At 40.6% G+C, this 15,091-nt stretch overlaps 1 protein-coding gene across 2 annotated transcripts in view; it reads left to right on the top strand.

Moving 5' to 3' along the window:
- LOC146520778 (thyroid hormone receptor alpha) overlaps positions 1-15,091 on the top strand; it is a 127,756-nt gene that overhangs the window by 46,744 nt on the left and 65,921 nt on the right. For both annotated transcript variants that reach the window (XM_085157393.1, XM_085157392.1), the window contains exon 3: positions 1,499-2,613. The gene's annotated coding sequence lies outside the window, so the exon portion shown is untranslated. The remainder of the gene's footprint in view (positions 1-1,498; positions 2,614-15,091) is intronic.

Genomic DNA, 15,091 nt, shown 5'->3' on the forward strand with positions numbered 1-15,091 from the left:
TGGTTTCACTTGCAGATGTAAAAGACGTACAAATGACCCTGTAAAATCATCACTAGGAACGTATTCCTGTTTCTGACATGACTGTGTAAACATTAGACTATTTATTTATCATTGCTATTTTAATGCTGTTGTATTTTTGTTGTCATTTAATGTTTGTCTCTCTTGTAAATGAGACATCGAGTCTAAATGGGGCTAGATTATTGTAGACTAAATCACAAGTTGATTCATTTTACTAAAATTTAAGGTTTGTTGTGTTTTTACCGGTAAAAGTTGCTCCATGTGGTTTAAACAGAGTCGTATTGTTCTTGGCATCAAATGCAAAATGTGTCCAAGTGTTTTTATTTAACCTCCTAGGACTGCCGTCCACATATGGGGACATCACATTTTGGGTTGTCTAGACCACAAACTAAATTTTGCTTTTTCAAATGAGCCGTATGACTCAAAGGGGCACAGTTGTTGTTTCACAGTTGTTGTTTTTGTGCTCAGGAAAAATGCTGCTGTGTTCAGACACCAAAAAAGAGTTTTGCACATCATTACTCAAATGTGACTTTATGGTCCCCACGGACCGGTTTATGTCCAACAATATTTTATGGACCGGCCTTTAAGGCGTCACCAATAAATACAACAAAATAAAACCAGTACCTGTACCAAAACAAAAGATTTGTTCATAACACACAGGAAAAGACCCAGGGAAACCTAAACGATAAAAACTGATTGAAAACCCTGAAAACCATAAATTTCACACCCAAGCCTCAACTGGGCGACCGTGGCTCAAGAGTTGGGAGTTCGCCTTGTAATCGGAAGGTTGCCGGTTCGAGCCCCGGCTTGGACAGTCTCAGTCGTTGTGTCCTTGGGCAAGACACTTCACCTGCCGCCTACTGGTGTTGGCCAGAAGGGCCGATGGCGCGATATGGCAGCCTCGCTTCTGTCAGTCTGCCCCAGGACAGCTGTGGCTACAACTGTAGCTGCCTCCACCAGTGTGTGAATGGGTGGATGATTGGGTGTGTAAAGCGCTTTGGGGTCCCTAGGCGGGACTAGTAAAAGCGCTATACAAATACAGGCCATTTACCATTATAACTCTTGCGGCCTGGTACCAAACGACTCAAGGACTGGTATCGGTCCATGGCCCGGGGGTTGGGGACGGCTGTTCTATCGAACACTATAAAGCCGAATCACAAAGAGAAATTAGCAATGCATGCCATGAGTTCAGGTTTTAGGAGATTAATCACTGTCTTGTTTTCGGCAAGGGAAAAAAGGTTGTAGAAAAAAATTGTTTAAAAATGGATCAAAGTAATCACAAGGAGGTTTCCTTGTGTACCCAGCGACCTCCAGCAAGCACTTGCCAACCAATTGTGGGCCTTTGCTGCGCAAATGTAGCCTTTGTGAGGTCCTCTGCTGCTGTGATCAAGAGGGAAATGTTGTCCCTACTGTCTTTTCCTCTGCCAACACAATGTGGTTGCCTCGCTAACTTGTTTTTGTTTTCTTTTTTCTTCCATAGGCGAAGCCCCTAAATGACCCTATCCACTCTGAATGAGACGGCAAGATTCGACTTGTTTCAGACTCTGGCAAACCACCAGCATTCTTTACCAGTGTAGAAGATTAGACTTGACAGCACAGTTTTACCTCCCGTCATTGGTTCCAGTCAGAGAAAACCACATCTGCTTTCTACCTCGAAGGGAAATAGAAAAGGAAGAAACATCCGTTTACTTTCCATGATTACTTTCTCATCTTCTTCTCATTGCAATGTTTTTCCATCTTACCTCAGGGATCCTCTCCCACTGTCTACCTCCACCACCGAAACAGCCAGCCCCGTGACTGCAACACGAAGCAATAATACACCCGTGACCTGCCACTGTTGTTACCGTGACAACCAGCATTGCCTCTCAAGATCTCCTCAGTGCAACCGTGACGTGAGCAAAGACCTTTGACCTGTAACCACCTGCCAGCCCTTACCTGTTCACGGCCTAGATAGAACCGATCAACACAAACCTGGTCTGCTTATTACCTAAAGGAAAACCCTCATTAAGCTCACACTTTCTACTCCAGGCAGACAACTGTATACCTCAGCAAACACAACTTCTGGATAGTCAGGAAACAGAAGTAAACTTTCAGTCACCACTCACTAACCTGGTGCTTTAATCTACCCAGCAGGCGACACATGCTCACTAACCTGATGCTTCAAGCCACGCAGCAGACTTCTCACTCTGGAATCTTCCAATTGCCTTAAAGGCACAAGTATAGCAACAGTAGCCAGGTGCTTGCACAAAACTTCAGTTCATCTGATCCTCAGCAAAGTCACATCATACACAAGCCTCAAGATCTGAGCAGTAGCAGAAATCAGCAATCGCTCAGGGGACCGCTTTGGAAGTACCGCCTTGAGTTTGGACGTCTCTTTGTGGAGTAGTGAAGCTACCCCAGGAAGAGGAGAAAGGATTGGGAGCCTCATGTTCTGTTACTACTCTGCAGGAAGATGCAAAAAGTAAAGAACTGACTGTCAGATGTAACAGAGAGCGTTATACGCCCGAACGACGTAAACACAGATCCGTACGGTGTGACGGAGAAGAATAAAAGAAGGAAACAAAACAAGCTTCTCCTACAGATGAGAATATAATGGTGAGTCGTTTTTTTTGGTTTGTTTCACCCCCCACCCCTACCCCCTTTAGTTTTATATTTTTCATTTCTTATAGGTATCACTAACTGACATTTGAATGACATTTCTGCCTTATTAAATGATACAGAGTGGAGCCAGACAGAAGATTAGGGAGAGATGGAAGGAGCTCTATGCAGTAAAGGTCATTAAATGCTTCAATAAATCTTAACAAAGAAACATCACACTACTTTCTAGCCACACTGAGGTTTGTTGCTTTAAGCAATTGAAAGTTAAATATGACAAATTATCAGTGGCTGTGTCACATTTCGATGTCTTATATGGTGCCTTTGATGGCTATAATAGAAACAAAGTCGACATTTAGGGCCATCTGTCTAAAAGCTTGACTAAAACGTCTTCTAGTGTTTCTAAATCATGTGCTGGGAGATGATAAAATGTTCAAAATATAGATTTTTCTAGTATGACTCCAGGAAAGGATGGAAAACACAGTGTTGCTCTGTCACTGAAATGTCTCAGTGTCCATCGTTATGAAATCTTGTTGAGACTTTTATGGTCCAGGACGCTGTATCAATGACTTTGGGAAGCTCCTGACCTTTTCATTTGTCACTGAAACATCTCTGTAGCTGTTGGATCGGATGGTTTGGTATAAAATGTGGTACGTTTATATTCTCTATGGTGAATTTTGACAAGTGTGACCTTTCATTTTGCACCAACATCACGTTTAGCAGTCGAAAAGCTGCCATTCCTGTCAGCTACAGTAACACTTTGTGCTTGTGCTAATAGTTAGCATGCTAACACGTTACACTGAAGAGATTATAACCAGCATGTTGACATTGGCAGTTAGCTCAAGGCTCTGATGTGCCTAAACTGACAGAGCATCTAGGTCAGGGGTGTCAAACTCAAATACACAGTGGGCCAAAATTCAAAACTGGAACAAAGTCGCGGGCTAACGTTAATATTTATTGAAAAAAAATCTTCCTCCAGATATAAGAATGAATCTTTTCTTATGGACTCAAATAAGTTTTGCTGGAAAACTGAATATGGAACAAACAAAGCTTAATACTAAACAATATATATATTAGCTGTATAATACCAGTAGGCCAGCTTTAATAGTAATTTGGTATGGCTTCGCGGGCCAGAGTTTGACACCTATGACCTAGGTCATGAACATGTTCTGAACAGATCTGTGAACAAAGCTCATTTGAGCTCTACGAGATTGATTTCAAGCTCAGTGAGATTCTCGTGTGTTTCACCTGTAAGAACATAGCCTCCACCTGCAGATGTAGTTTGCTATAGAGAAAGATTACTACTTTTGTTTGGGTCCTGCTCAGAATAATAATTTAGTAGGACTGTGAATTTTTCCTTCACTCCTGAGAGATTCAAAGGTCATGCGTTGCATCTGCAGTCTTTTTTTTTTGGTCTTTTTTTTCCCTTTTTCTTTCTTCAGTACAGTAAACGACAGCTTGAATGTACGACATCGGATGCAGGGTTTGTTTATAGCTGTGATCATCAAACTGATCATGCTTAGCTTTAATCAGCGTTAATCTCTTTTTGAGGATCGAGTCGATGTGTTCCACTAACATTAAAGCCAGCTAATATTCATCAGATTAGCCCACCTGTCCCATGTTCTTGTTCAATCTTGTCTTATATTAAGATATGTTAGCAATACTTGACATGGGTTACATATGTCTTCCTTTTAAAAAAACATGAAAAGAAAAAACAAAAAGGGCAATTTACCGGTAAACATTTGCACCACCTAGTCTTCTAGTATATCAGAGGCTGTCCAGGCATGTCCATTAAGTCGGGCTAGCATTCATTAATTTATGCTGCAATGAGTGACTGACTGAAGCTTTCAGGACTCGAAAGAGTCTAATGAGAGTGATGGAACAGTTTCGAGAACAAGAAACGGATGCAGGATAACAGAGCACACAATTATTCAAAGCTTGTTAAAAATAATAATTAAAGTCTCTAAGAGACCGAGGAGTTGAAACTTATCTCAACCATTTCGCTTGAGATAAGTGTGCAAATCAGGACATTTATGGTTGGGAGTTTAGACGAACTTGAATTATAGATTGAACTTTGGTGGTAGAGCTTTATAAATGGATAACGTGAGATTGTTTTTCTTCTCAACTTTGAAGTCCATCCAGCCTTTTCTTACAGAACAATGGTGAGTACAAAATGTCACTGACATATACAGAGTTTCATTACTGAGAATAGTGTTAGACATTTGGTTGACTGCACAGTAGTTTTATGGTTGGAAGGAGGCAGACATTCTTTAATTCTTTACAAAAGCCTTGTTTAATTTTTAATTTCAAACATGCAGAGAGGGGTTACTGTACTGGATTAAATTCCTTGCAGAGCTTTCAGATGTTTCATTTGATCATGATTAATGTCAAGGGTGTTGCATGTCTCTTATTTTTTTGTTATTAGATTGTTGTCTAACATGTTGTGGCTAAAACTCTAGTCCCCACCAAGGTGCTGTGACGTAAAACTACATTTAATCTGAGAACTGGTAGTTGGAGGTCTGGACTAAGCAATGTTACATACCCAAAAATGAGGTCAGCTGACTATCTGAATATTGTAAATTAGCATCAGTGGACTTTTTTCTTCCCTGATGGTCTTCCAAAATGACAACGCCAGGATTTATTAGGCTCAAATTGTAAGAGTGTTTCACTCATGGATCGGCCACCACAGCGTCCACAACTTAACCCCATTGAGAATTTTTGCGATGCACGGTAAAATTAGCAAACATGAATTTGAAATCATCATCATCATTTAGTTATATAGCACTTTAAAAACACACCTGGTAAACCAAAGTGCTGTACAATACTAATATGCACATAGTAATTAAAAAAAATCAGTTACCCACAGAGTTAAAAGCCAGAGAATAAAAATAGGTTTTTAACAAAGACTTAAAAACTGGCACTGATGTAGCCTGTCTAATATGGAGAGGAAGGTTATTCCAAAGCATCGGCGCAGCAACAGTTTCAGCCGTGACTTTGGGACCAAAAGCAGCAACTGCTCAGCTGACCGAAGGGAACAGGTGGGAACATGGGGCTTCAACAAGTCAGACAAATAAACAGGTGCCAGACCATTTAGAGATTTAAAAAACAATTAAAGGACTTTAAAACGAATCCTAAATTCAATTGGAAGCCAGTGTAAAGAGGCCAAAATCGGAGTGATGTGATCAAATTTTCTTCTGCCAGTTAAAAATCGTGCCGCAGCATTTTGCACTAATTGCAAGCGTGACAAAGTGCCCAACCCCTATTAAAAGAGAATTGCAATAATCTAAACGTGAGGTAATAAAGGCATGAATAACACTTTCCAAGTCACGCTTGGAAAGAAAGGGCTTAACCTTCGATAAACGTCTGAGGTGATAAAATGCTGATTTTACCACCCCGTTTATGTGGTCATCAAAGGTAAGTGCAGAATCAATTTTAACTCCGAGATTTGTGATTGAACTCTTTAGTTGGGAAGTCAAAGCTGCAAGATTAACATCCGGAGTATGAGAAGAACAATTTGGGCCAAATAAAATTGCTTCTGTCTTCTGATCATTAAAATTTAAAAAGTTTTTTGCTATCCATGCTTTGACATCAGTAAGGCAGTCAAGCAGAGGTCGAGTTTGAAGACTATCAGAATGACTAAAAGATATGTAGAGCTGGCAGTCATCTGCGTATAGATGGAAAGGCACTTTATGTTTCCGGAAAATCGCGCCAAGAGGCAAAAGCTACAATGAAAACAATAACGGCCCAAGAATAGATCCCTCTGGCACACCCCAAAGCAGAGGGGCCACAGAGGATGAAGCCAACACCAACTTAACACAAAAGGTCCTATTTAAGAGATGGGACTTTAACCACAAAAGTGCCGAACCAGAAATTCCTACACAGTGCTGCAAGCGGGAGATCAGCAAATCGTGATCCACTGTGTCAAATGCAGCGGTCATGTCCAACAAGACCAGCACTGCATATTTACCACGGTCTGTCGCTATCAGGATGTCATTCATAACTTTTACGAGGGCGGTCTCCATACTGTGGAATGGCTTAAAGCCGGACTGAAAGATTTCTGACAATTTAGAGTCATTCAAGTAGTCCATCAACTGAGTATAAACAATCCTTTCCAGAATCTTATTAAGAAAGGGAAGCTTAGAGATGGGTCTAAAATTTGATATGACTGAACTGTCTAAGCCTGGTTTCTTAAGTAAAGGTCGGTAGTTTCACCAGAAAACAAATCCAACCATGCTTGTATTAGACGTGTGTTACGTAGTTTTAATGTATTGAAATGCTTTTTATTATCAGATTTAAACAAAAAAAAGTACCATAAAGCTTTTCTTTCTTCTGTCCCCAGTTTTAACAATGGGAAACACCAGCCAAGCTTAAAATTGGATTCCACGGATAACACAACATCAACACATCTGACTCCTAGCATAGTACAACTCTAATACAAACTTCACATAAGAACAAAAAATACTTTATTTACACCTATTTTTGTGATATTAGCTAATTAGATGCTAAGTTGAGTGTCCATAATTTCTCTGCTCTTGCTAAAGTTGGCTAGGATCCTTGCCAACTAAGGAAAAGCATCAGTATCAGTAGAGCTTTCAGATCAAGGAAGATTGACATGTTGAGCTAATGCTAGTGTGACTGCTAACATGGATACATTTCAAACTACGTTACGTAGCAAAAACCGTGTCTTAGATGGGTAAGATTGACTAATTTCCCCCAATTTGCCATATTTAGATGACTTTTCCACTAATTTTACAAACTAACAACATAGCATAGCAAAGATATGACTAACTGGCTAAACATCTTTTGCTTGTTAACACTATCACTGGTGGAAATGCTAGTTAGCTTGCATCATTGATGATCTCAAATGGCATTGATTTGAACCACAAGTATGTTGTGCAAATGCAACAGAACAGGCATATTTGTTTTTTGCAGCATCTTGTTAGCCAACATAGGGAGCAGTTTGATACTCTAGCAGAGAGTGTATATGCTGGTCTCCCAGTTGTACATGATATGACACAGTACATAATGGTCGTGTCCAAATTCATGGGCTGCTTCCTCCTGAGGCCGCATTTATAGACCGATTACGTCACAGCGACGCGCCGAAGGCTGTCCAAATTTGTAGACTCCTCCGAATACAGCCGACAAATGCGTCCTCCTTTTCCCCGAATTTGAAGGATGGTCGGGTGTGTCCTTCGTGGCCCACCATATCCCAGAATTCATAGCACGGCCCAGCCAAACTCCAGTTTCCAACAATGGCGGCCACTACTAAGTTTTAAAATTAGTCATACTATTCTTTCTGGGTCACAAAATAAACTTTTAACATATTTTCAGGCGAGAAAGTAGCTGTGTAAACATGAAATATCTGCTCGGTTTATCAAGATATCGCATATTTGCAAAAGTGCTTCAACGTTTTCGGAGACGTCTGCTACCCACCAGCTCGATAGCTAGTCGGGTGCTCGAGGGTCACTGAAGCCGCCAAGAACGGCACAACTCCTGGCACATCATTTTCAGATCACCGCGGACTTTCGCTGCTCGGGTTAAACGTAATATATAAGTCACTTATAAAAATGTTATTGTTGGGCTTTTTTCAGTGTTTTGTTTGTTCGCGAGTAAATCGGTTTGGCTGAGATTAAAGTTATTAGATTAGATTAGATAAAATAAAACGTTATTAATCCCCCGGGTGGGTTCCTCCTTGGTTTTCACACAGCTGAATAAACGTCAAACAGAAAACTGATTAAACAGAAGTATGAGACGGTTGAGAATTTACGCCAGTGTCCTGTTATATTTTAGATAGCAAGGAGCAGACGGCCGAGTTTATTAAACTCCACCGAGACAGCGGTGACGCTAATCAGAAGGCTAGACCGTCCAATTTCCCACGCCGTTTACTTCCGGCCTACCTGACCTTCTGAGGACCCGGCCCTCAGGAGGATGCAACCCATGAATTTGGACACGACCAATGTAGTGCAGTTCTGCAGAATAGTCTCATATGTGTTATCACTGTTTTGGCTAAAACAAAATGTGCAAATGTGAGCAACGTTGCAGTCTGCTTGATAAGCCATTGGTGTCATTGGCAGTGGTTTACTGAGGCAGAGTGTAAGTGTCATTAGAAAATACAGGTTCTAACAGTCCAGTATAAATAGACTTGGAGTACTTGGTGTTTGTAGCTGTCTGTGCTGCTGTTGTTATAACAGCGTAAATGCTGCTTTAAATGAGTGTTGCAGAAGACATTTAAAAAAAACACGTTTCAGCTGTTGGTACAGAGTAGCACAGGAGAGAATCAAAGCATTGTGGCTTAGATTTAAAAAACTTTACTAAGTCATAAGGCGACTGTTGAGATACAGCTGTAGAGATGATGCATAACATTGGTCCTGCATGTTGACTGTTGTCTGAAATGCACTGACACAATACAGACATTTATTGATGTGGCCACACGCTGATTCCTTTGACTAAGTGTGAAGATGTAGTGCAGAGGATGAGTTTGAAGAGGAACAGGAATTACAAAGTCAGATTACAGCTGCGGTTTAGGGAACAGGAAAGATGGAAAATGAAGTTTCAGGACGGAAAGAAACAAAGATGAATTTTTCTTTGTCCCCTCCATTCAGCTCTTCCACAGGCAGACAGGGAGTCTGAGTCATGCTTATTATGCTCCATCATTGATAGTTTCCTCACGTCATGCAGTGATGTATAGAACGCAAAGCCAGCATGAGTCAGTCAGGTCAGTGGTTTGTTAGCGTGGCAAGCACAATAACTGAGCAGTTGTGTTTTTGTGTTGAGTTTAGGAAGCTTTGGCCATGTTGAACCAGTCAGAAGGCTCGGAAAAGCACATAAGTGTGTTAAATGGCCCAGTTGTTCTGTCGCTGCAGAGAGGGCACATGGGGCAACGGAGGCTGGATGACATCCCATTATCTCGTCATGAGAGAGTGTGTGTGTGTGTGTGTGTGTGTGTGTGTGTGTGTGTGTGTGTGTGTGTGTGTGTGTGTGTGTGTGTGCCCACCAGAGAGAATGGAAACAGTCCGCCTGTGAAAAACCTTTTTAAGCACATGAAACATTTACAGTGGTTCACTGTAGTCTTGTGTTTGTTTAGATTGATGTTGTTCAATCTGAACAAACTTCATGCATGCAGACACAGACGTGGTGAAGAGGACCTGCTGAAGTCCAAGCTGAGCATCAGAATGAGAAATAAAATGATGATTTAAACGACTTTGAACGTGTCATCGTTGTTGGTGCCAGATAGGCTGGTCTGAGTCCTTCACAAACTGTCGATGTGTCAGAAAAGAAACAAATATTCAGTGGGCTGCAGGTCTCTGGGTGCAAATGTTGATGTCAGAGAAGAAAGGATTGACTTCTTCAAGCTGCTAGAAAGGCCACAGTTTAATCAGGGTTTGGAAAACACACCAAGCCTGGAAGCTGACAGGCTGCGGCAGCAGGAGACCACACCGGGTGCCACTCCTGTCGGCTAAGAACAGGAAACTGAGGCTCATAATGGCTTAGCAGGCGTTTGGGTGGTGCAGGGGTTCAGGCAGGTGGTGGCTGTGATGGTGTGATGGCGCATAAGCTCAAATCATCTCAAACTAGTTTCTGCTGTTATATCCTTGATAGGAAATTATTAATATTACTGTAGAAAACCTAAACTAACAGCTCACCAGTATGTACGGTTTAATCGGTAATTGCGCACATAACACTTGATTACTTGTTGCTTTTATTTGCACTGTGTTAAGCTCTTTGGATCCTGACCAGAACATTCACACGGAAACATTTTTTTCCAGCATTTTTTCTCTTAAATTATTAATCCATAAAAATATAATGAAGAGGGCTTTGAGAAAAGCCCATTCCAACGCTCAGAGAACAGGCGTGCAAGAGTTTGTGTTATTTATATCTCCTAAAATGTCAGCTCTGTGAAGTTGGCGGTTAAAGTTTGTCGAAGCTGGCCTGTACAGAACAAGTGTGTTAACAAGTTGATTTGTCTGTGACCAGTAAGACCAGACTTGGTTACAGTGGCTGGTCAGATTTCAGGGCGGTCTCGGCAGCTTTTAGACTGTCATGTTTCGGCTGTGTGAAGGCAGGCAAGAAGGTGGACCCAAGAGCAGGACTCACGGACGCACAGGTGAACTCAAAACCCTCAGCTTTATTGAGGAAAAGCAGACTGAACAAAGAACTAACTAGACTGGAATGCAAATAAACTAGCAGGCAGACAAACAGAACACACAGGAGGGTAAGAGGATGAACAGACGTTAACGACGCGACACTGACACAAAGACACACTGGGCTTAAATACACTGAGGCAGTAATCAAGGGACGAGAGACAGGAGGGGAACACACCTGGGGAAAATCACTACTGACGAGGCAGGGGAAACATAACCTGAACACACTCACATAAGACAAAGACCTTCAGAATAAAACAGGAAACTAACAGACACAGAGGACCAGACAAGACACCATGGACAGACAGAGGGACATACGGGCAGAGAAGACTAAGCACAGGCAACCTAAACTAAAGATGAGGGCACCTAAACCAGAAATAATCATCATCATCGGATAGCTAAAGGAACAGAACATAATTATAATCAAATCAGTATCACCAGAGAATAAGAAATGATCCATAATGCAAAAATAAACTAAAACATAAGAAACTCAAAATGCCGTGACATAGACTTTATAACAGGACGCTGCTGAGGAAGGCGACCTCTGTCATGTTATGTCTTTTATACCTGCTGCCGTTGTCATGGTTAATAACACTAAACCATGAGCGTTGTTGCTGCTACTGCACATTGCACTTTGTTGATGATCAAATGTCTGGGCTGGTTTTTGTGTTGCATGTGTGGACACACTGCAGATCAGTTCCCCTTTGGGAACAATAAAGTTGAAGTGCTGCTCACAGCAGCTACATAAACGTGACTGAGTGTGCTGAGAGTGAAACCACTGATGAGCCATTGATTTTGTTTTGTTTTTAAAGAACAGGACCTTAAATAGAGCCTTAGCTCCTGTTAGTTCTTCTTAGATCTTTGATTTTCCAGGTTATCAAACAGCAGCAGATACATTAGAACATGTAAAGTTTCTTTAAAAATGTTTTGTTTTGATTCCTGAGACTAAACCTCGAAATCAGTTGGATACACCATCAACTTTTAAGTGTTTAAAGCAATGAATATAGACAACTCAGTTACACCAGAGTAGAAATATGATGGACGCCTTTGAAACAATGTTATTGACACACGGTTTGAATTCCCTTTTGGAAGAGGTTAAAATATGAAGCTTTTTTTAATCAAAACATTTCTCACATTTAAAATGTTGCAGAAAAATGAATCACATTGCTTTTAAAATGAATGAAGATCCTCTTTTAAACTTAAAAAACACAACAAACAGAAAAATAATGGATGGGCAAGTGAAAAGAACCAGAAAACTGCTGTGCAGCAAACAAACTGCATCACGTAATTACAGGAAATGACTTAATCAGATCTAGAATATGATAAACACCATCAGCTGTTCTGTGTTTATGCTAATCAATATTCCCAAATTTAATGTAGAGCAAGAAGAAGGCAAAAACAACAGCAAGGAACATTGTGAACATGCGTACTAAGACACTCCTGAATAAATGACTGGCATGATGCTACTTTAGACTCTGTGTGAAAGCAAAGTCTGAAAAAGTACCGCAAGAATTTACTAGACCAACAGCTGACGTTCTGCTGCATCCACCCATATGGTGGAGGTCATTGTCCTTGATCTTTTCTCAGTCTGCTACAATCTGTAATTTATTCTTCAACATCCAATATGGTGAGAGATAAAGGAGGGAGGTAATAGTTTTGTCTCCACCGCGAGGATCCTGGAAGTGAAAGAAAATATCAGTGAACTTAAGAGTAAGCACAGAAATCTCGTGTTCAGCCGTTCGTGTCCTCGGTGAGAACGCCAACGCCCTTCGTGGAAGCCGACTGCTAATAAAAAAGGGATAAGATAGTAGATGTATCGAGGTTATCGTTTATGTTGATGTCTTATGCTGTTTCATTTCCTGACGCCTGATCTATCAGCTTTAAACATGTTTCATTTGTTCCCTTTGTCTCTTCCTGCGCTTCTATATCCATGTAATGAAGCCACTTTGAATATTATTTTTATATTTACAGTTTAGTTGTCAATATTATTATTCATTAAAATCCCATTTCTTTTTTTCTGTTTTTTATCATGTGCATCTATTTAAGAGTTTCCTCTGTATACAGAAATTTAGATTATAGTGGCGGACCTGCCGATCCCGCGTCGATCACATCATGATGTAATCACGCTGATATCAGTCTCGGTGTTTGTTGTGAGTAGTATAAAAATATACGTATATTATCTCTAGAAAAAGTCATTTTGACCCATAGAAATTCATATAAAACAATAGTACAGCATGCATGGCTGCTGAGTAATATATATTGGTGACATACATTTCGATTTGAAGGCTGCTGTGAGATGAGGCAAAGGAAGGGGACTGTAATTAAATAAAAGATCAGTGATTACTGCGGGGCTCAATGGGCTCAATGAAATTTGTCTCTAGTGACGTTTTAGTTCGATACTAAGCTGATCTGAAAATATTACGTTGGTTAAATGCTGATGTGTTTGCATGTATTAGGTTGAGTTTCGCTCTATTTAGATAAAGCAGCTGTCTGTTCTTGTAAATTATGAAGAAGTATTGTAATTATAAAGTCTTCGTTGCTTCTGTTTCAGTTAAGTCTCATATCAGAAATGTAAATCTTTTGAGAAATAGTCCCCGTCAAATGGGATGAGCCTTAACCCTTTAAAACCGGTCGGAGCAGCACGCTCCGTTTTGCGTAACTATCTTTAAATCCCGGTAGCTCTGCAACCACGTGAGCTAGCGCAATCATTTTTTTTGCATATGAAACCGGAGGAGTTGTACTTACATCTTATGCCACCAGCTTGTCCTCGGTCACAGTTTCCTTCCACATATTTGCAAAAACTGCATAAAAAGCACTTGCAGCAACAAAAACACAATATTCCAGAAACACGCTTTGCTGATCCGATCAGCTGTTCGTAACACTTCCTACGTCCATCAGCGTGAACTATCGCATGTCCGCCATGACCTGCCCGAAACCGGAAGTGACGTCATTTTGCGGAAATGTAGTTTTTTACCATCAGGGCCTCATGAGCCTATACTGGTGTTTTTAAAAGTTATCTTTGACTTTCTGACTTTCTGTGTGGTTTCTGGGATGCTTAGGACTCATATTGCACTGCTGGAAATAGTTTATTTTGATGCATATGCTGCTTTTGTGCAAATTTGCACTATAATATTTATTTTCGTTTTTCCTGCAGTATATAAAAATTGATGTATTTCAAAAATAAAACTATGAAGACACTCAAAATAAATTTCCTGTGGTGGGAAACTATTTTGTGCAACTTTTTTGTATTTACAGTTTTGAGGGATAAGCCTCTTAAATTTCTCTAACTAGAAATATATGTTAAAAAAACAAAAACGATTTTCAATTTTTTTGTAATTTATTGCGCTTTTTTGCGATTTATGTAATTACTATGCACTTAATGCAGACATATTATTAAAATTTAGGCTGTAATGGTTGTATTGATGTATAGCAACTTGAAATGCTCCCAAAAATGGCTCCACAGCATGTAAACATATAATATAAGCTCTGGCGGACTTGGTTCTATGGTAGGTCTTAAAGGGTTAATGGTAGCACTGTTGCTCTACTGCATTGTTTTGCCATGTTATATATTTAATGTTAAAACTTGCCGTTCACCCGCATTAACAGTAGTTTTGCTCGTTAGCTTGCATTCCGCTAAATAGATTTATTAAGTCAGCTGACAGAGTCGAGGGCTGTAGAAACTAGAAGCTGCTCGCGATTTACCTCCACTTTAAATGAATTAAATGTCATTATAATTCTGTGCCCTGCTTCTTGTTCCTGCTGGGTCAGCAGGGCTGAGCATCAGGAGCTGATTGTTCCTACGTGTTTTGAGCAGCGGGGGCAACTATGCGGCTGCAGCAGGGCCGCAGCTTGTGAAAGAATAGCACCAACAGTTGACGGAGGGACGAGGGAGAGCGCAGTCATTCTGACACATCCACAGAAACACAGAGGAGAGGCGAAAGGAAGGTCAGCCGTGGCAGACCTACATTGTTGGCGGCCCTCACACACTGGCTCATCATTAGAGAGGTGCACAAAGGAGCAGAGGTGGAGGGTGGAGGGTGGAGGGGCTGCAGGGACGTGGAGAAAGCTGGACAGCTTTGATTTCAAAAGGCTGGTGTGTTCGTGTGTGTGGAACAAATGTGTCTGCTGTGAATAAAATATGGGTTTGCAAGTCTTTGTATTCTGGTTTTGTGTGCATGTTACACAGCGTCCCAACTTTTTGGTAAAACCTACAAATAAAAAAAAATGACTGCTTTAATTTATTATTTTTTAATCTGTTTATATTTGTTTAGTTTTTTGTGTTTAGCCGTTTGTCTCTCAAACTGTAAAAAAAAATCAGGTTCTCACTAAACAACAAA

Source organism: Neolamprologus multifasciatus, chromosome 4, assembly GCF_963576455.1.
Source record: "Neolamprologus multifasciatus chromosome 4, fNeoMul1.2, whole genome shotgun sequence".
In the NCBI taxonomy this organism is placed as follows: Eukaryota; Metazoa; Chordata; class Actinopteri; order Cichliformes; family Cichlidae; genus Neolamprologus; species Neolamprologus multifasciatus.